At 47.5% G+C, this 20,057-nt stretch overlaps 1 protein-coding gene and 1 long non-coding RNA gene across 2 annotated transcripts in view; both read left to right on the top strand.

Annotated features, from left to right (window-relative positions):
- The window catches only part of LOC119944726, a 35,456-nt gene extending 28,796 nt beyond the window's left edge, over positions 1 to 6,660 (top strand). Inside the window, exon 3 of the long non-coding RNA XR_005455941.1 lies at positions 6,127 to 6,660. This is a non-coding gene — a long non-coding RNA (uncharacterized LOC119944726). The remainder of the gene's footprint in view (positions 1 to 6,126) is intronic.
- The window catches only part of ZC2HC1C (zinc finger C2HC-type containing 1C), a 103,653-nt gene that overhangs the window by 22,859 nt on the left and 60,737 nt on the right, over positions 1 to 20,057 (top strand). The window contains exons 3-4 of the transcript XR_005455939.1: positions 9,034 to 9,229; positions 10,242 to 10,441. The gene's annotated coding sequence lies outside the window, so the exon portion shown is untranslated. The remainder of the gene's footprint in view (positions 1 to 9,033; positions 9,230 to 10,241; positions 10,442 to 20,057) is intronic.

Genomic DNA, 20,057 nt, shown 5'->3' with positions numbered 1-20,057 from the left:
GAGGTCGTGGGTTCTAATCCCAGCTCCGTCACGTTTCAGCTGTGTGACTTTGGGCAAGACACTTAACTTCTCTGTGCTTCAGTTTCCTCATCTGTAAAATGGGATGAAGACCGTGAGCCCCACGTGGGACAACCTGATTACCTTGTATCTGCCCAGCACTTTGAAGAGTGCTTGGCAAGTAGTAAGCGCTTAACAAATACCATTATTATTATTGTTATCTGTTGACCGAAGACAGGATGGGCAAACCTGGACCCTCAGCATCACAAAATCAGGTTCCGCAGTTCTACATTTCTGTCAACTGGGGCCAATGGAGAAGCTCCAGTGCCACCTCAGGATCCTCTTCCCCATCCCCGGAGGAGGCTTTGGTGGTGAGTCCCAAGACCCCCATAGTTCTGGGTCCAGTTGGCTCTAAGTTCTGGGAGGAAAACCCCCACAGGCCTCCACCTCCAGCAATGTGCAGGTTGGGGCTGGATGACCACGGGGAGAACCCGACTATCCGCCAACGCAGCTCATCCCAACTCCCCAGCCCCAAGCACTGTCCCCCTGCACTTGGGCAGTCGGGTCATTTCTCAAATGCAGCCCACCATGGAAATATGTTGCCAATTTGTACTTCCCAAGCGCTTAGTACAGTGCTCTGCACATAGTAAGCGCTCAATAAATATGATTGATTGATTGATTGATTGAAAGATGGAGCCCTGTAGCTCAGTCCCACTGAAAAGAAAGGCGGTGGTGGTGGTCCTCCCTGGCCTGGCTTTCCTCTCTCTCCCCGGGTCGGGGTCATCGCCGAGGACAGGCCGAAGGTCTCAACTCCCCCCAGGCTCGTGATTTCCATCCAAGTCGCACCCGGAGACAAGCAAACGGGACTATCGGGGAACATATCCCAGCCCCGTATCCGGGACCGGCCAGCATGGCCCCACCTACATCTGGATATTCCACCTCAAAACGAAAGAAGTCGCATCCAAATGGGTTCCCGGCCACGCCTCGATTCTGCAGGCGTAGCTGGGACCGGTGGCCGGGACCGGCGGGAGGGAACCTTTCCAGGAGGCCCGGGGCTCTGGGTCCGGAGCCGGGGAACCCGCTGCCCATGTTGCTTCCGGATGGTGAGGTCTCCGGAGCACCGGGTGGTGCGAGAATTCCCAAAGTTCTGGCGGAGGGCCGGCCTGGAATGGGCCACACTTTAGCCTTAGCCGGGAAGGAGCCGAGGGTGGAGGGCTCGTGTTCTTCCCATTTCAGAGAGCGAACCTCCCCGTGCTCCTCGCTTCTTGACATCACCGTTAAAGCTTAGGGCCCGGCTGGAACGACCCGGAGAGGGCGGCGGCTAGAGAGCAAAGACCTGAGGGAAGGGCTTTGACGTGGGTTGAAGGAAATATGCCTATTGAGGCTAGGGACATTGAACCCCGTGATTCGAGTGGGAGAGGCCAAGCCAGTGGGGAGGAGGTTGGGGGTGAGGGGAAAGGGGAAAGGCGGCCCACCGTTTGGGCCCAGGCTTTTCCTTCCGCTTCCGTTGGCTCCGGGCCGAGGCCCTGCTTCCATCACGCTCCTCCCTGGTTTCCACCCCCATCCACGTGGCTTCGACATAATAATAATGATGATGATGTTATTTGTTAAGCGCTTACTATGTGCAAAGCATCATTCTAAGAGCTGGGGGGATACAAGGTGATCAGGCTGTCCCACGTGGGGCTCACGGTCTTAATCCCCATTTGACAGACGAGGTAACTGAGGCACAGAGAAGTTGTGACTTGCCCAAAGTCACACAGCCAATAAGTGGCGGAGCAGGGATTAGAACCCATGACCGCTGTCTCCCAAGCCCATGTTCTTTCCACTGACACGCTGCATTACCTTTGACGGGTCATTTCCAGCCGGGACCACGGATGGCTGAGCCTCGGTCCCGATCCCCATCTGCCCGACCCATGGGGAGGTTTGTCCCTGTGCTGGTTTCAGCTCCCAGCTGGAGTTGCTGCTTATTGAATTGCCCGTTAATCGCAAAGTGAAAAACGGGCCTGAAACTGCAGCCGGCGGTTGCATAATCTCTAGACTTTAAGTACTCTTACCTAAACTTTTCAAGACCTGCAGAGTCAGTGTATTCGGTGTAGGAGAGGGACAAGGAGTAATGTGGTTCACGCCAAAAAAACCAAAACCAAGAAAACCCCTTCTCATTTGTTTCTCTACCTATGGCCTTTAAGGCCGGCAAAGAGAATATTTGAGGAGTTAAAGGAAATATGACCCACATGCAGATTTCTTTTTTTTTTTTAACCACCTTAGCCTTTCCATCCTTGTGTTTTATTCTAAGATTGTGAGCCCCTGGCCAGCCAGGGGTCATGTCTAACTCTCACTTGTGTATTTTTTCCCCCAGTGCTGAGTACAGAGTACACACAGTAGTTGTTCAATAAATACTATTGCTATTACTACTATTATTACTCCTCCTCCTACTATGTTGCCAACTTGTACGTCCCAAGCCCTTAGTAACAGTGCTTTGCACACAGTAAGTGCTCAATAAGTATGATTGAATGAATGATAGATAAAACAATATATTTGGCATGAAAAACTTCATACGAAAGTTTCCTCTTGATTTTGCCACCTCAGGCCTTACAAAGCCTTTTCATTATTAGGAGAAGCAGCGTGGCTCAGTGGAAAGAGCCCGGACTTTGGAGTCAGAGGTCAGGGGTTCAAATCCCGGCTCCGCCACTTGTCAGCTGTGTGACTTCGGGCAAGTCGCTTCATTTCTCTGTGCCTCAGTTCCCTCATCTGTAAAGTGGGGATTAAGACTGCGAGCCCCCCGTGGGACAACCTGACCACCTTGTAACCTCCCCAGCGCTTAGAACAGTGCTTTGCACATAGTAAGCGCTTAATAAATGTCATTATTATTATTATTATGAGAGAAAAGAAAATATTTGGGATGAGAGAAAAAGGTAAAACTTGCTTGATGCAAGCAAATCTCCTGCTTATGGCACCACCCTAGGCCTTCAAGGCCCTTGCGTTCAGAGAGACTGGAAAGGAGTTGCGATGAAAAAGGAGGTAAGTGTTTCATGCTAATAAATCTGCCATTTCTTTCTCCTCCTGAGGTCTTCAAGGTCTTTTTCGTTTTGGTAGTGGAGATTGACCAACTGGAGTCTCAAAGAGAAAGGGAAAGTAACTTGATGCAAAAATCTCCTCTTGGTGCATCCATCTCCTATCCTTGCTCCCTTGGTCTTTGTGGTGGGTGGTGGGGAGGCGGGGGCGAACCCCAAGGAAACTCTGCAGGGGCAATGGAGAGATTCTCTCCATGCAGAATGTTCTGAAAAATCTGGTCCAGATGTCCAAGGAATCCACAGTAGATCTTTATGACTGCGCTTCTGGACCAAGAGAGTATCCTCCTAGATACTCTGGAATAGCTCCCTTGAGAGCCTTCTGGTTTTCAGAGTGGTTCGAGCTGCTTCAGTTGGACCCCTTTGGCTCATTTTCCATCTTTTTTCCATCAATTGTCCAGTTTCACAGGGAAATCCCTTTCAAAATTCTTTCACAGTATTATATCAGGATTACCATTTCCAGCCGGCAGGATTAAAGCTCAGCAGTGAAAACTCCTCGACCTTTTCTAAATCGTGATTGACCAACTCAGTTCTCAATGCAATGGTTTTTTTTTCTCTCATTCAACTGACTTAAAGCTCAGCTAAACGATTGATGCACTCCGTCATGCCAGCATTTCCAAAGTCCATTAAAGTAGTTAAATTGAATAAAAATGAAACAGTAACAGCACAATAAAATATGAATAGTTTAAAATAAAAATTAATACTAAAGTCCATAAAATGGTTCAATAAAATAAAAGTAAAGGTAAAACAACAGACAGCACAATAAAATACAATAAAATAGTTGAAAATAAAAATCAATATTAAAATCACCAACATATAAAATCCTGGACATAAATACCTACAATACTCGCTCATTCCATTGACTGTAGATGTATGGGTTTTTTTTAAGGATCAAAAGTGCCACAAACCGGCAGAATGAAAATGGTGAGGCTTATCTTTGGTTTCTCTATCGCGATTCGGTGAAAGGCTTTATGAAAGCAAGCGAACTGTAACACTATAGACCGACCCTAAAACTTGGAGGGAAAATTCAAACCAAGTATAGAAGCAATTTTAGTTCTTCACCTTCTGTGTTGAAGAATGTCTGTCATTTGGTCTTTGGTCCTCGAGGTTTAGACTGTTTAAAGATTTTGGGATGCTACTTTGGGCAGGATCTTGCATGTGTGCGGATTGGCGTGCATCGAGCCCCATCTGGGGGACCGACACATTGTCGCCCTGGGGACAGGTGAGCAGGCCCCTACCAGCACTGTATCATCATCATCATCAATCGTATTTATTGAGCGCTTACTGTGTGCAGAGCACTGTACTAAGCGCTTGGGAAGTTCAAGTTGGCAACATATAGAGACAGCCCCTACCCAACAGTGGGCTCACAGTCTAAAAGGGGGAGAACAAAGCTCCCCCTTTTTGTAAGCAACAAAGCTAAGAGGGGGGCCCAGAGGGAGGAAATTACGAACTCCCAATAAGGGTGGGTTTCATGAGAAGTCCTCAGGGTGGCCCTGGGACCTGGATAGTGTTGCCTTGATGAATTTCCGTGCATTTCCACCTGCCTGAGCTTTTCCACTTCCAAAGCCACTGGCAGGATTTTTGTTCCCCACATGCAGCACGGAGAGAATCCGGGGGAAAAAGTGAGGCGCAGGTACAGCGGCCCAAGACGGCCTCTCACTAAAGGAGAATTCATGCGATTGCGTATGCCATCGGAGGCATGGATCGTACTCTCCTAAGTGCTTAGTACAGTGCTATGCACACAGTAAGCGTTCAATAAGTACAAGTGAATGAATGAGCGTGCCAAGCGCTTACCATGTGCCTGTGTACCCGTAATTTATTGTATGGCCTGTTTCCCCTTCTAGACTCTAAGCTCGTTGTGGGCAGGGAAAGTGTCTACTGACTCTGTTGTATCGTACTCTCCCAAGTGCTTAGTACAGTGCTCTGCACACATGAAGCGCTCAATAAATACAAGTGAATGAATGAGCGTGCTAAGCGCTTACCGCGTGCCTGTGTACCCAGAATTTATTTTATGGTCTGTTTCCCCTTCTAAACTCCAAGCCCGTTATGCGCAGGAAGAGTGTCTTCTGACTCCATTGTATCATACTCTCCTAAGTGCTTAGTACAGTGCTCTGCACACAGTAAGCGCTCAATAAATACAATTGAATGAATGAGCTAAGCACTTACTGAGTGCCTGTGTACCCATAATTAGTAGATACAATCTCTGCCCTCTGGTATTTACTGAGCGCTTACTGTGTGCATAGCACTGAACTAAGCACTTAGGAGAGTACGATACAATGGAGTCAGTAGACACTCTCCCTGCCCACAACGAGCTTAGAGTCTAGTAGGGGAAAGAGACCATAAAATACATTATGGGTACACAGGCACACAGTAAGCGCTCAATAAATACAATTGAATGAATGAGCTAAGCACTTACTGAGTGCCTGTGTACCCATAATTTATTTTATGGTCTGTTTCCCCTACTAGACTCTAAGCTCGTTGTGGGCAGGGAGAGTGTGTACTGACTCCGTTGCATCGTACTCTCCCAAGTGCTTAGTACAGTGCTATGCACACAGTAAGCGCTCAGTAAATACCAGAGGGCAGAGATTGTATCTACTAACCCTAGACTGTGAGCCCGTTGTTGGGTAGGGACCGTCTCTATATGTTGCCGACTTGTACTTCCCAAGCGCTTAGTACAGTGCTCTGCACACAGTAAGCGCTCAATAAATATGAATGAATGAATGAATGCCCCTGCAGCCCCATATGTCAAGGGGGGAAGCAGGGACAACCCGGTGAGATGGGACGGAGCAGGTCCCAAGGAGGTGGGATGGAGGGGCCGAGCCCACTGCAGCACTGCCACTGGGTGCCCTCCTGATTTTCGGTGGGGGGCCCGCTGCAGGGGGGACAGTGGCAGAGCAGGGGAGGGAGCGGCAGGGAAGAGGAGTTTGCTGGGAACCCCTTCTCTGTCTATCCTCCCCTCCCACCCCCACCTTTCACATTCCCTCCTTTTTTCCCTCCAGCCACTTCCATTTCTCCTCCTTACCTTTCTTCCCTAAAAAAGTCTAAAATTTTGTTTCAACAGCTCCCCTACCCAGATTCCAGGACCGCAGCCGTCCGGCCAAGTCAGCTCTAATTTCTTCCTAGATTCTCAACAGCTGGAGGGAGACCTTCCTGAAGCACTCCTGACTCCATCCCCAGCCCCCCACGATTCCAAGCCTGAGCCTCCGGGTGTCTGCTGTGGCCTGGGGTTGTCTCTGATCCCTCCTTTTCTTCCCCCAAACACTGTTAATTCATAAAAATTCAGGAATTCCCATCTCAAACCTGATGGTCTTCCTTTGTCCCCTCCCCTTACTGTATATTCCAAGAAAAGCTTTTCTTCCCCCAAACTCGGTGAATTCGTAGAAATTGTGGAATTCCAATCTCAAACCTGACGGTCTTCCTTTGTCCCTTCCCCTTGCTGTATATGCCAACAAAACCTTTTCTTCCCCCAACAAACACCGTGAATTCATAAAAACTGTGAAATGCCAATCTCAAACCTGATGGTCTTCCTCTGTGGACAGATTGGGTCTTTGGGTGGTTCAGAGAAAGAATGATAACAATATAATAGTAATAATGATTGTGGTATTTGTTAAGTGCTTACTAGGGTGCCAGGCACTGGGCTAAGGACTGGGGTGGAAGCAAGTAAATCAGATTGGACACAGTCGCTGTCCCGCGTGGGGGACATTTTATAGATGAAGTAACTGAGGCCCAGAGAAGTGAAGTGACTTGCCCGAGGTCACACAGCAGACAAGTGGCAGAGCAGGGAGTCAGACCCTCCACTGCTGCTTCTGGGCTGTCTGCTCAGGGTAATCAAGACAAAGATGATTCAGGGCTAATGACAAAAGCTCCTTTTGCTGGGAAAGTGAAGGTGGCAGCCCCACCTGAGGGCTTTACAGGTGAGCAGATGGGTGGAAACCCCTGAGCCAGCCGAAGATGTGACAGTTCCGTGAGGAAACGGGAAGGGTGATCAACGCTCTGCACACAGTCAGTGCTCAATGAAAACAGCGGATGGATTTCTCCCGCAGGCAGGCGCCAAGAACTCGCTGTCGCTGCTAACACCACCAGCTCACCAAGGTTAGTGCCTCTGTTGTCTCTGCAGAGATGTGAGCGCTGGGTTTAGGTGGGGTAAATGGGAGGAGGAGGAGGAAGAGCAGCAGTTGGTTGGTGGTTCACATGCTGCCACGTTGCTCCCCTGCCTCAACCTCCCCCCTCATCCTGGCCGTGCCCTGTCAGTCGGTCCCCTGCTCCACAAACTTAGGTTCTCAAATCCTCTGCCACAACTGAAAACCTGGTGTTCGCTAACAACCAGATCAAACGACCGAAACCTTTTTTCTTAAATTATCGATTTCTTACGTGACTGGGGGTTTCATCTGCCATCAGCTCAGGAGCTTACTCCCCCGGCGTGTCCTACAGTGCTCTGCACACAGTAAGGCCTCAATAAATACCATTATGTTTTCACCTCATTCTCTATTCCCAAATACCATTCCTTGCTCACACGCATTTCTGAACACGAGATGTGCTTACATGCGGCAGGGCAAATACCGAATGTCCAAACATCACAGGTCCAAGGAAGGGTGTAGACGATGCAGAAGGGAGAAGAAGTGTGTGTGGGTGTAGGTGGAGCACAGAGGGGAGGAGGAGGGAGGAGAAGGCCTCTTGGCAGAGTTGCGATCTTAAGAATTCACTGAAGAGGAGGAGAGTGGTGGTCTGCCATGTGTGGAGGGGGCGGCAGTTCCAGGCCAGGGGGAGTCCGTCGGAAAGGAATCGGAGGCTAGAGGTTCATTCATTCAATCGTATTTATTGAGCGCTTACTGAGTGCAGAGCACTGTACTAAGCGCTTGGGAAGTGCAAGTTGGAGAAGCACTGTGGCTCAGTGGAAAGAGCGCCGGCTTTGGAGTCAGAGGTCATGGGTTCAAATCCCGGCTCCGCCACTTGTCAGCTGGGTGACTTTGGGCAAGTCACTTCTCTTCTCTGGGCCTCAGTTACCTCATCTGGAAAATCGGGATGAAGACCGTGAGCCCCCGCCCCCACCCCGCTGTGGGACAACCTGATCACCTTGTAACCGCCCCAGCTCTTAGAACAGTGCACATAGTTAGTGCTTAATAAATGCCATCATTTATCTTACCTCCTTCCCTTTCCCCATAGCACCTGTATATATGTATATGTTTGTACATATTTATTACTCTATTTATTTATTTATTTTACTTGTACATATCTATTCTATTTATTTTATTTTGTTAGTATGTTTGGTTTTGTTCTCTGTCTCCCCCTTTTAGACTGTGAGCCCACTGTTGCGTAGGGACTGTCTCTATACGTTGCCAACTTGTACTTCACAAGCGCTTAGTACAGTGCTCTGCACACAGTAAGCGCTCAATAAATACGATTGATTGATTGATTGATCATTATTATTATTGACTGAGCCCCCTCCTTCCTCTCCCCCTTCTCCCCATCCCCATCCCCCCGCCTTACCTCCTTCCCCTTCCCACAGAACCTGTATATATGTTTGTACGTATTTATTACTCTATTTATTTTATTTGTACATATTTATCCTATTTATTTTATTTTGTTAACATGTTTTGTTTTGTTCTCTGTCTCCCCCTTCTAGACTGTGAGCCCATTGTTGGGTAGGGACTGTCTCTATATGTTGCCTACTTGTACTTTCCAAGCACTTAGTACAGTGCTCTGCACACAGTAAGCGCTCAATAAATGCGATTGATTTTATTTGTACATATTTATCCTATTTATTTTATTTTGTTAATATGTTTTGTTTAGTTCTCTGTCTCCCCCTTCTAGACTGTGAGCCCACCGTTGTGTAGGGACTGTCTCTATATGTTGCCAACTTGTACTTCCCAAGCGCTTAGTACAGTGCTCTGCACACAGTAAGCGCTCAATAAATACGATTGATTGATTGATTGATTGATTGATTGATTGAATGATTATTGTTGGACAGACGAGTTGGAGACGCAGAGAGGAAGCCGGCGCTGGAGGAGCACAATGCCACCAGGTGGCAGTAGAGAGGCGCGGTCGCCCAGAAGCACGATTTGGGAGAGAAGCAGCGCCGCCTAGTGGACAGAGCGCGGCCCTGCGGGACAGAAACCGCTGGCTTCTAACCCAGTCTCGGCCACTTGACTGCTGCGTGACCTTGGGTAAGTCATTTCACTTCTCTAATAATCATTCATTCATTCATTCAATCGTATTTATTGAGCGCTTACTGTGCGCAGAGCACTGTACTAAGCGCTTGGGGGAGTCCAAGTTGGCAACATATAGAGACGGGCCCTACCCCAACAGTGGGCTCGCAGTCAAGAATGATGGCATTCGTTAAGCGCTTACTATGTGCAAAGCACTGTTCTAAGCGCTGGGGAGGCTACAGGGTGATCAGGTTGTCCCACGGGGGCTCACAGTCTTCATCCCCATTTGACAGATGAGGTCACTGGGCAAGTCACTTAACTTCTCTGGGCCTCAAAGTCACACAGCTGACAATAATAATAATAATAATAATAATAAAATAATAATGATGATGATGATGATGATGATGACATCATTTATTAAGCGCTTACTATGTGCAAAGCACTGTTCTAAGCTGACCGTTTTGTTCTCTGTCTCCCCCTTCTAGACTGTGAGCCCACCGTTGGGTAGGGACCGTCTCTATATGTTGCCAGCTGGTACTTCCCAAGCGCTTAGTACAGTGCTCTGCACACAGTGAGCGCTCAATAAATACGATTGATTGATTGATTTTATTTGTACATATTTATCCTATTTATTTTATTTTGTTAATATGTTTTGTTTTGTTCTCTGTCTCCCCCTTCTAGACTGTGAGCCCACTGTTGGGTAGGGACTGTCTCTATATGTTGCCAACTTGTACTTCCCAAGCGCTTAGTACAGTGCTCTGCACACAGTAAGCGCTCAATAAATACGATTGATTGATTGATTGATTTTATTTGTACATATTTATCCTATTTATTTTATTTTGTTAATATGTTTTGTTTTGTTCTCTGTCTCCCCCTTCTAGACTGTGAGCCCACTGTTGGGTAGGGACTGTCTCTATATGTTGCCAACTTGTACTTCCCAAGCGCTTAGTACAGTGCTCTGCACACAGTAAGAGCTCAATAAATACGATTGATTGATTGATTGATTGATTGATTGAATGATTATTGTTAGACAGACGAGTTGGAGACGCAGAGAGGAAGCCGGCGCTGGAGGAGCACAATGCCACCAGGTGGCAGTAGAGAGGCGCGGTCGCCCAGAAGCACGATTTGGAAGAGAAGCAGCGCCGCCTAGTGGACAGAGCGCGGCCCTGCGGGACAGAAACCGCGGGCTTCTAACCCAGTCTCGGCCACTTGACTGCTGCGTGACCTTGGGTAAGTCATTTCACTTCTCTAATAATCATTCATTCATTCATTCAATCGTATTTATTGAGCGCTTACTGTGCGCAGAGCACTGTACTAAGCGCTTGGGGAAGTCCAAGTTGGCAACATATAGAGGCAGGCCCTACCCCACAGTGGGCTCGCAGTCTAGAATGATGGCATTCATTAAGCGCTTACCATCAGCGTGGCTCACTGGAAAGAGCCCGGGCTTTGGAGTCAGAGGTCATGGGTTCAAATCCCGGCTCCGCCAATTGTCAGCTGTGTGACTTTGGGCAAGTCACTTAACTTCTCTGGGCCTCAGTTCCCTCATCTGTCAAATAGGGATGAAGACTGTGAGCCCCATGTGGGACAACGTGATCACCTTGTATGCTTCCAAGCGCTTAAAACAGTGCTTTGCACATAGTAAGCGCTTAACAAATACCATTATTATTATTATTATTATTATTATTATGTGCAAAGCACTGTTCTAAGCGCTGGGGAGGTTACAGGGTGATCAGGTTGTCCCACGGGGGCTCACAGTCTTCATCCCCATTTGACAGATGAGGTCACTGGGCAAGTCACTTAACTTCTCTGGGCCTCAAAGTCACACAGCTGACAATAATAATAATAATAATAATAATAGCATTTATTAAGCGCTTACTATGTGCAAAGCACTGTTCTAAGCGCTGGGGAGATTACAAGGTGAGCAGGTTGTCCCACGGGGGGCTCACAGTCTTAATCCCAATTTTACAGATGAGGTAACTGAGGCCCAGAGAAGTGAAGTGACTTGCCCAAAATCACACAGCTGACAACTGGCGGAGCCAGCGTTTGAACCCATGACCTCTGACTCCAAAGCCTGTGCTCTTTCCCACTGAGCCACGCTGCTTCTCAATACATTTATTAAGTTCTTACTATGTGCAAAGCACTGTTCTAAGCGCTGGGGAAGTTACGGGGTGATCAGGTTGTCCCACAGGGGGCTCACAGTCTTAATCCCAATCTTACAGATGAGGTAACTGAGGCCCAGAGAAGTTAAGTGACTTGCCCAAAGTCACACAGCTGGCAATTGGCGGAGCCGGGTTTTGAACCCATGACCTCTGACTCCAAAGCCCAGTCTCTTTCCACTGAGCCACGCCGCTTCTCTCAAATAATAATAATGGCATTTATTTTAAGCGCTTACTAGTGCAAAGCACTGTTCTAAGTGCTGGGGAGGTTACAGAGTAATCAGATTGTCCCACGGGGGGCTCACAGTCTTCATCCCCATTTGACAGATGAGGTAACTGAGGCCCAGAGAAGTTAAGTGACTTGCCCAAAGTCACACAGCTGGCAATTGGCGGGGCCGGGGTTTGAACCCATGACCTCTGACTCCAAAGCCCAGGCTCTTTCCACTGAGCCACGCTGCTTCTCTCAAATAATAATAATGGTATTTATTTTAAGCGCTTACTATGGGCAAAGCCCTGTTCTAAGTGCTGGGGAGGTTACAAGATCGATGCCTGCTACCCAGAACGACCCCTAATCATCATCATAATTATAGTAGTAATAATAATTGTAATTCTGGTATCTGTTAAGCACTCACTATTGCCAGGCACTGTACTAAGTGCTCTTCTCCCCTCCCAGCCCTATGCCACTTAGGTACATATCTGCAGTTTTATTCATTTGTATTGTTCCCCAACTCTGGACTGTAAGCTTGTTGTGGCCAGGGAATGTCACTGTTTATTTTTGTATTGTACTTTCCCAAGTGCCTAGTACAGTTTCTACGCACAGTAAGTGCTCAGTAAATACGATTGAACGAATGACAATTCGGTGACCTTTCCTACATCGCCTCATAATAATTGATTATGCTTATTATGATTCAAGCGCTGTCCCGAGCACTGGGGAAGAGATGAAATAATCACGGCAGCCGCAGTCCCCGACTTGTCATATAACTTCTCTGTGCCTCCGTCACCTCATCTGTAAACTGGGGACGAAGACTGTGAGTCCCATGTAAGTCATGGACTACGTCCAACTCGGTTATCTTGCATCTGTTGCAGTGCTTACTGCAGTCCCTGGCCCGTAATAAAGTGCTTAATAAATGCCAGAAAAAAGAAGGGAGAACAGGTGTTGAATTCCCATTTTACTGATGAAGAAACTGAGGCACAACGAGGCTAGGGCACTTAAGCTCACAAAGTGAGCAATGGAGGCAGGATTGGAACCCAGATCCTCTGAATCCCAGATCGGCATTTTCCGCTAGGTTACGTGGCTTTCGCCGGGAGTGACCTCCCTCAGAAAAATCTTCAGCTTTCTGAGCCCGAGGGGGACAGAGCCAGGCCTCAGACATCCTTTTCCCAGTAGGTTTCATTTCTGGAGGGGATCCTACTGGCCCTCCCGGGGAATGGGGCCTGGTCTCCCATTCCCCCTCCTGTCCCTTCCCAGTCACCAGTCCTCCCCTCATAGCTGAGGGAACTGGCCAAGGAAACCAGTCTGCGGGGAAAACGTGGGGAATCTCTCCAGCTCAGGGCTTCTGGCTAGAAGCTAGGCTGTAAGCTCGTTGTGGGCAGGGAATGCATCCGTTTATTGTTATATTCTACTCTCCCATGCTTGGCACCCAGTAAGTGCTCAATAAATCCAACTGAATGAATGAATGAAAGTTGTGGGCGGGAAGCCTGTCTACCAACTCTACTATACTGTACTCCCCCAACCACTTAGTTCCATGTCTCAGCCTACGGTAAGTGCTCAATAAATACTGAGAAGGACTTTCCAAGATGATAAACTCCAACCAAGAGTACTCAGGAGGGGGATTGAGGTATTAAACAAGCGCTTTAGTACAGTGCTCTGCACGTAGTAAGCGCTCAATAAATACGATTGATGATTAAACCCATGCCAGGCCCTCCGGGGCAGACATGCTGCTTCCAGGCAAGGGTTAAGTGGTGTCCTGTCTACAGGTGCCCACCACTCCGAGGCTCCACCCGCTAGAAGACCTGCAGGGCTCTCAGCTGGGAGACTGAGTGCTCAGCAAGTAATAGTCACCCCGGGGGGTCGGGTCATGGAAGCCCCTGCGCCCTGTCTGTCTCCGGCCCTGTGGCCTGACCCCTTCCTCTGAGGACCGTCCCGAAGCAGCGTGGCTTTGCGGAAAGAGCCCCGGTTTGGGAGGCGGAGGACGTGGGTTCTAATCCCGGCTCCGCCACTTGTCCGCTGCGTGACGCTAGGGAAAGCCGCATCGCTTCTCTGGGCCTCGGTGACCTCATCTGTAAAATGGGGATGGAGACTGTGAGCCCCGCGTGGGACAACCTGATTGCCTTGTATCTACCCCAGCGCTTAGAACAGTGCTTGGCACATAGTAAGCGCTTAACAAATGCAATCGTCATCATCATCACTGCTTTCTCTGAGGACCCCCAACCCTGCTGACAAGGTAAGCAGACACCTCTCCCTATCATACATCTCTCCCCACCGGCCCACCACCACAGGGTGGGTTACCCCATTCAGATAGGGTCTTAGGCCCTACTGAGAGCTCACCTCCTCCAGGAGGCCTTCCCAGGCTGAGCCCCTTCCTTCCTCTCCCCCTCTTCCCCCTCTCCATCCCCCCCATCTTAGCTCCTTCCCTTCCCCACAGCACCTGTATATATGGATATATGTTTGTACATATTTATTACTCTATCTTACTTGTACATATCTGTTCTATTTATTTTACTTTGTTAGTATGTTTGGTTCTGTTCTCTGTCTCCCCCTTGTAGACTGTGAGCCCACTGTTGGGTAGGGACTGTCTCTATATGTTGCCAATTTGTACTTCCCAAGCGCTTAGTACAGTGCTCTGCACACAGTAAGCGCTCAAGAAATACGATTGATTGATTGATAGGAGCCGAAGACAGGAAGCTAAAAGTTTCTCTTGTTTTTCTCAGGCCACCTTCCACGCAATACTCTCTTGCCTTAGAATCAATCAATCGTATTTCTTGAGCTCTTACTGTGTGCAGAGCACTGTACTAAGCGCTTAGAACCAAGGGGAGGATTGTTCTGTTTTGATTTAAGTCTACACAGGTTTTTTCAAGTTGTGGAATGATGGGTCCAGAGGCAACTCACCCAAGGTCACAAAATCCTGAAGAAAAAATAAAGTGTTAGATGCTTTGGTAAACACTGTGTTGTGTTTCTAAAGATCCCTCTGTGCAGTGACACAACCGTTCATTCATTCAATTGTACGTATTGAGCGCTTACTGTGTGCAGAGCACTGTACTAAGCGCTTGGGAAGTACAAGTTGGTAACATATAGAGCCGGTCCCTACCCAAAAGCGGGCTCACAGTCTAGAAGGGGGAGACAGACAACAAAACAACACATATTAACAAAATAAAATAAATATGTACAAGTAAAATAAATAGAGTAATAAATCTGTACAAACATATACAGGTGCTGTGGGGAGGGGAAGGAGGTAGGGTGGGGGGATGGGGAGGGGGAGGAGGGGGAAAGAAAGGAGGAGGCTCAGTCTGGGAAGGCCTCCTGGAGGAGGTGAGCTCTCAGTAGGGCTTTGAAGGGAGGAAGAGAGAAGAGTACTCAGTTATAGAGGGAACCGTGAGACCAGGGCAGTTGTATTGTAAGGTTGAAGGCACTCTTTCATGTATTCAAATGTGGTTAAAGTGAGGAGATGGAAGAAATGAAGTGACTTTGTTACGCTTTTGAAATAAGCCCATTTACGTTTCCTCATGTGGTGGGCAGCCATGCCGGTGGTTGTGAGCCCACTGTTGGGTAGGGATTGTCTCTATATGTTGCCAACTTGTACTTCCCAAGCGCTTAGTACAGTGCTCTGCACACAGTAAGCGCTCAATAAATACGATTGATTGATTGATTCCTCTGGGTGGAAACAAACTGGAAGTGATGTCAACTTTACATTCTGGAAACCCCTGCCTCATTCCATGATGGGACTAGAATAGTGTGGCCTAGTGGATAGAGCATGAGCTTGGGAGTCAGAAAGACCTGAGTTCTCATCATGGCTCCACCGTTTCACTTCTCTGGGCTTCTTTTACATCATCTGTAGAACAGGGATTAAGACTGTAAGCCTCCTGTAGAATAGGGACTGTGTCCAAACTGATTAATTTGTATCTACCACGGTACTTAGTAGTTCCTGGTACTTAGTAAGCACTTAACAAATGCCTTTAAAAAACAACAACCCCCAAAACAGGGAAAGTGAGTCAAAGTGCCATATCTCCGTTACAGCCGGCTTAGTATCCTGCCAACCTTCCTCCACAGAGGCCTTCACTGACTAAGTCCTCCTTTCCTCTTCTCCTCCTTTCTTCATCGCCCTGACTTGCTCCCTTCATTCATTCCTCCCATCCCGGCCCCACAACACTTATGTCTATATCTGTAATTTATTTATTTATATTAATGTCTGCTTCCCCTGTAGGCTGTCAGCTCACTGTGGGCAGGGAATGTGTCTGTTTATTGTTATATTGTACTCTCCCAAGTGCTTAGTACAGTGCCCTGAACACAGAAAGCACTCAAGAAATATGATTGAATGAATGAATACCTCTATGAATCCTGGCCTATGCTCTCATCCAGTGTGTTCTCCCTGCGGACCACAAGCAAAGTCAGAGTGCTCTTCAGTCAGTCAATCGTACTTATTGAGCGCTTACTCTTTGTAGAGCACTTGTACTAAGCACTTGGGAGAATACAGTACAACAGTAAACAGACACATTCCCCGCCCACAACGAGCTTACAGTCTAGAGGGGGAGGTGGACATTGATAGAAATGAACAAATTACAGACATGAAGGAAAGTGATGTGTTGCTGGGAGGGGGGAATCAATCAATCAATCATATTTATTGAGCACTTACTGTGTGCAGAGCACTGTACTAAGCATTTGGGAAGTACAAGTTGGCAACATATAGAGACAGTCCCTACCCAACAGTGGGCTCACAGTCTAAAAGGGAACTGTGGGGATGAATAAAGGGAGCAAGTCAGGAAGATGCAGAAAGGAGTGGGAGAAGAGGAAAGTCTCTGTCCCACGTAAGGCTCACAGTCTGAGTATAAGGGAGAACAGGGATTGAATCCCCACCCTACAGATGAGGAAACTGAGGCCCATAAGTGAAGTGACTTGCTCAAGATCTTAAGCAGGCAAGTGGCTCAGTTGGGATTTCAGTCCACATCTCCCAACTTCGAGTTCCCATGATATTTCCACAAGGCTATACTGCCTCTGTTGTACACTTCACTTTTTCCTCCTCCTGTCTCTCAACAACTACATCTAGCTTGTCCCCACAGCCTGCCGCTGTTTACTCCAAAACGTTTCTCAGATCTGCTGTTTCCTCGCCACCTGCCCCACACCCTACAACAGCCACCAAGTTGGACCAGGAGGTCATCATTATTATGATTATTATGGTATTTGGTAAGCACTTACCACTTGCCAAGCACTGTCTAGTGTTGCTGGGGAAGATAATAATAGTAATGGTATTTGTTAAGCACTCACTGTATGCATAACACTGTTCTAAGCACTGGTGAGGTTACAAAGTGATCAGGTTGTCCCACGTGGGGCTCACAGTCTTAATCCCATTTTACAGATGAGGGAACTGAGGCCCAGAGAAGTTAAGTGACTTGCCCAAAGTCACACAACTGACAAGCGGCGGAGCTGAGATTTGAACCCATGACCTCTGACTCCAAAGCCCGGGCTCTTTCCAGTGAGATGAAAGTTAATCAGATCGGACACAATCCGTGGTCACATTGGGGCTAACCGTCTAAGTAGTAGAGAAAACTACTTCGGGAGGGAGAACTCTAGCCAGGAGCCCATTGGGTCCCTGGCACTCATGGAACAGCACTCTGTCAATCAGTTAAAGGAATTTATTCAGCACTAACTATGCGCAGAGCACTGTACTAAGTGCTTGGGACAGTACAACAGAATTAGCAGACACATTCCCTGCCCATAGAGAGCTTACAGTTCAGAGGGGAACTTCTATTACTAATGTTGGGAACTACTGTCCCACCAGCAGTTTTGTCTTTCAGAGGCGGAGATCACAGTTATTTATTTCAGGGGAGTGAAGCCTATGGACCACTTTCTGTTCCTTTTTTTTGATATTTGTTAAGCTATTACTATGTGCCAGGCAGTGTACTAAGTGCTGGGGCAGATTGGGAACTACTGTCCCACCAGCAGTTTTGTCTTTCAGAGGTGGAGATCACAGTTACTTATTTCAGGGGAGTGAAGCCTATGGACCACTTTCTGTTTCTTTTTTTTTGATATTTGTTAAGCTATTACTATGTGCCAGGCAGTGTACTAAGTGCTGGGGCAGATGCAAGCCAATTAAGTTGGACAAAGACCTTGTTCTACATGGGGATCATAGTCCTAATTCCCATTTTACAGACGAGGCAACAGAGGCACAGAGAGGTAAAGTGACTCACCCGAGGTCACGCAGCAGAGAATTGATGGAGTGAGGATTAGAACTCGGGTTCTTCCAACTCCCTGGCTCAGTAGGTGGGTCAAGTTGGGGAGGCTCCTTGGGTGAACCCCATCACAGTTCTGCCCCTCTCTTTTGAACCTTCTAGAGTGGGGAATTCACTGCAGGTGTCCCAGAACTGCTCCTTTGCTCAACTGTATTCATCAGTGATATTTACTGAGCAGTTACCGTGTGCAGAGCACTGTACTATGTGTTTGGGAGAATGCAACGCAACAAAACCGGCAGACCCATTCCCGGCCCACAGCGAGCGAGAATTAGGAGCTGGAAATGGAAGAGATGGTTATGAGCCCCTGGGGGGTTGAGGCCTGCGGTTTTAGATGTCCAGGCTAGGTTGGAGAGTGATGGGAGTGAGAGAAGCAGCATGGCATAGTAGATAGAACACGGGCTTGGGAGCCTGAAGGACCTGAGTTCTAATCCCGGCTTTGCCACTTCTCTGCTGTGTGACCTGGGGCAAATCACTTCACTTCTCTGTTCTCCCTCACTGTAAAATGGGATGAAGTCTGTGAACCCCACGTGTGACAGGGATTGTGTCCAATCCAATCTGTTTGTATCAACCCCAACGCTTAGAGCAATGCCTGGCATGTAGTAAGCGCTTAACAAATACCGCAATTATTATTATTATATTTACTGAGCACTTACTATGGGCAGAGGACCGCGCCAAGTGCTTGGGAGAGTACAATCCAACAGAATTGGCAGACATGCTCCTTGCCCGCCATGACCTTACCATCTAGAGGGGGAAGACAGACATTAATATAAATAATGATAATAATAAATAAATAAATAATATAATATAATATAATATAAGTAATAATAAATAATGATCGATTGAGACGCTGCATGGATATTGCACAATACCAGATAATACAAACTAGGAAAGGCTGTCGGAGTTTCAGCCGGGCACTCAGGCAAAGGTGGGCCTCAGGCTCAAACTTACGATGCCGGAGATGGAGAGAGGGAACGTTGTAGATGATGGAAGCTCAGGCAGAGAGGATGGGCTACAACCCTTAGTTTAAGAGCTGTGAAGCGGAATCTGCCCCAGATAATCGATCAATCAATCAATCAGTGGCATTTATTGAACACTTACTATGTGCGGAGCCCTGGACTAAGCTCTTGGGAGAGTGCAGTACGGTAGAGTTAGTTGGCACGCTCCCTGCCCTCAACGAGCTTTCGGTCTAGAGGACAAGCTAACAGTCTATCAATCCATCATTGGTATTTATTGAGCATCTACTAGGTGCAGAGCACTGGGCTAAGTGCTTGGGAAAGGACAATAAAGCAGAATTAGCAGACATGTTCCTTGCCCATAACAAGCTTACAGTCTAGAGGGAGAGACAACTGTTAATATGAATAATAATAATAATGATAATGATGGTATTTGTTAAACACTTACTATGTGCAAAGCACTTTTCTAAGTGCTGGGGAGGATAATAATAGTAATTATCATTCTGGTATTCAAGCGCTTACTATGTGCCGGGCTATGCGCTAGGGTAGATAAAAGATAATCAGATTGGACCCAGTCACTGTCCCACATAAGGCTCAGTCTTAGGCCTCATTTTATAGCGAGGGAACTGAGGCACAGAGAAGTGAAGTGACTTGTCCAAGATCACGCAGCATACAAGGGATTAAAACCGAGGTCCTCTGACTCTCAAGCCTGTGTTCCTTCCACTAGGCAGACAAGTGGTGGGGCTGAGATTAGAACCCAGGTCCTTTTGATTGCCAGGCCCATGCTTAATCCACGCTGCTTCTCCATTTCCTCTTGACCAGGCTGCTTCTGAATATTCTGAATAATCATACTCTTAATTCATTCATTCATTGTCGTATTTATTGAGCACTTACTGTGTGCAGAGCACTGTACTGAGCGCTTGGGAATTACAAGTTGGCAGCATATAGAGACGGCCCCTACCCAACAACGGGCTCACAGTCTAGAAGGGGGAGACAGACAACAAAACAAAACATGTGGTCAGGTGTCAAGTCATCAGAATAAATAGAAGTAAAGCTAGATGCACATCATTGACAAAATAAAAACAATAAAAAATTCATACAAGTAAAATAGAGTAATAAATCTGTACAAACATATATACAGGTGCTGTGGGGAGGGGAAGGAGGTAGGGCGGGGGGGATGGGGAGGGGGAGAATCTACTCTTGGGAACCATGGGATGTGTTTTTGCAAAATTCTCAGGACTGGCATATCCTCAGAGTTTCTTTCCTCCGTCTGAGCTTTGACCAAAAGGGATA

Source organism: Tachyglossus aculeatus, chromosome 23, assembly GCF_015852505.1.
Source record: "Tachyglossus aculeatus isolate mTacAcu1 chromosome 23, mTacAcu1.pri, whole genome shotgun sequence".
NCBI classification, from domain to species: domain Eukaryota; kingdom Metazoa; phylum Chordata; class Mammalia; order Monotremata; family Tachyglossidae; genus Tachyglossus; species Tachyglossus aculeatus.
Note: the sequence above shows the minus strand (reverse complement) of the source record. Positions and strands in the feature narration are given on the sequence as shown.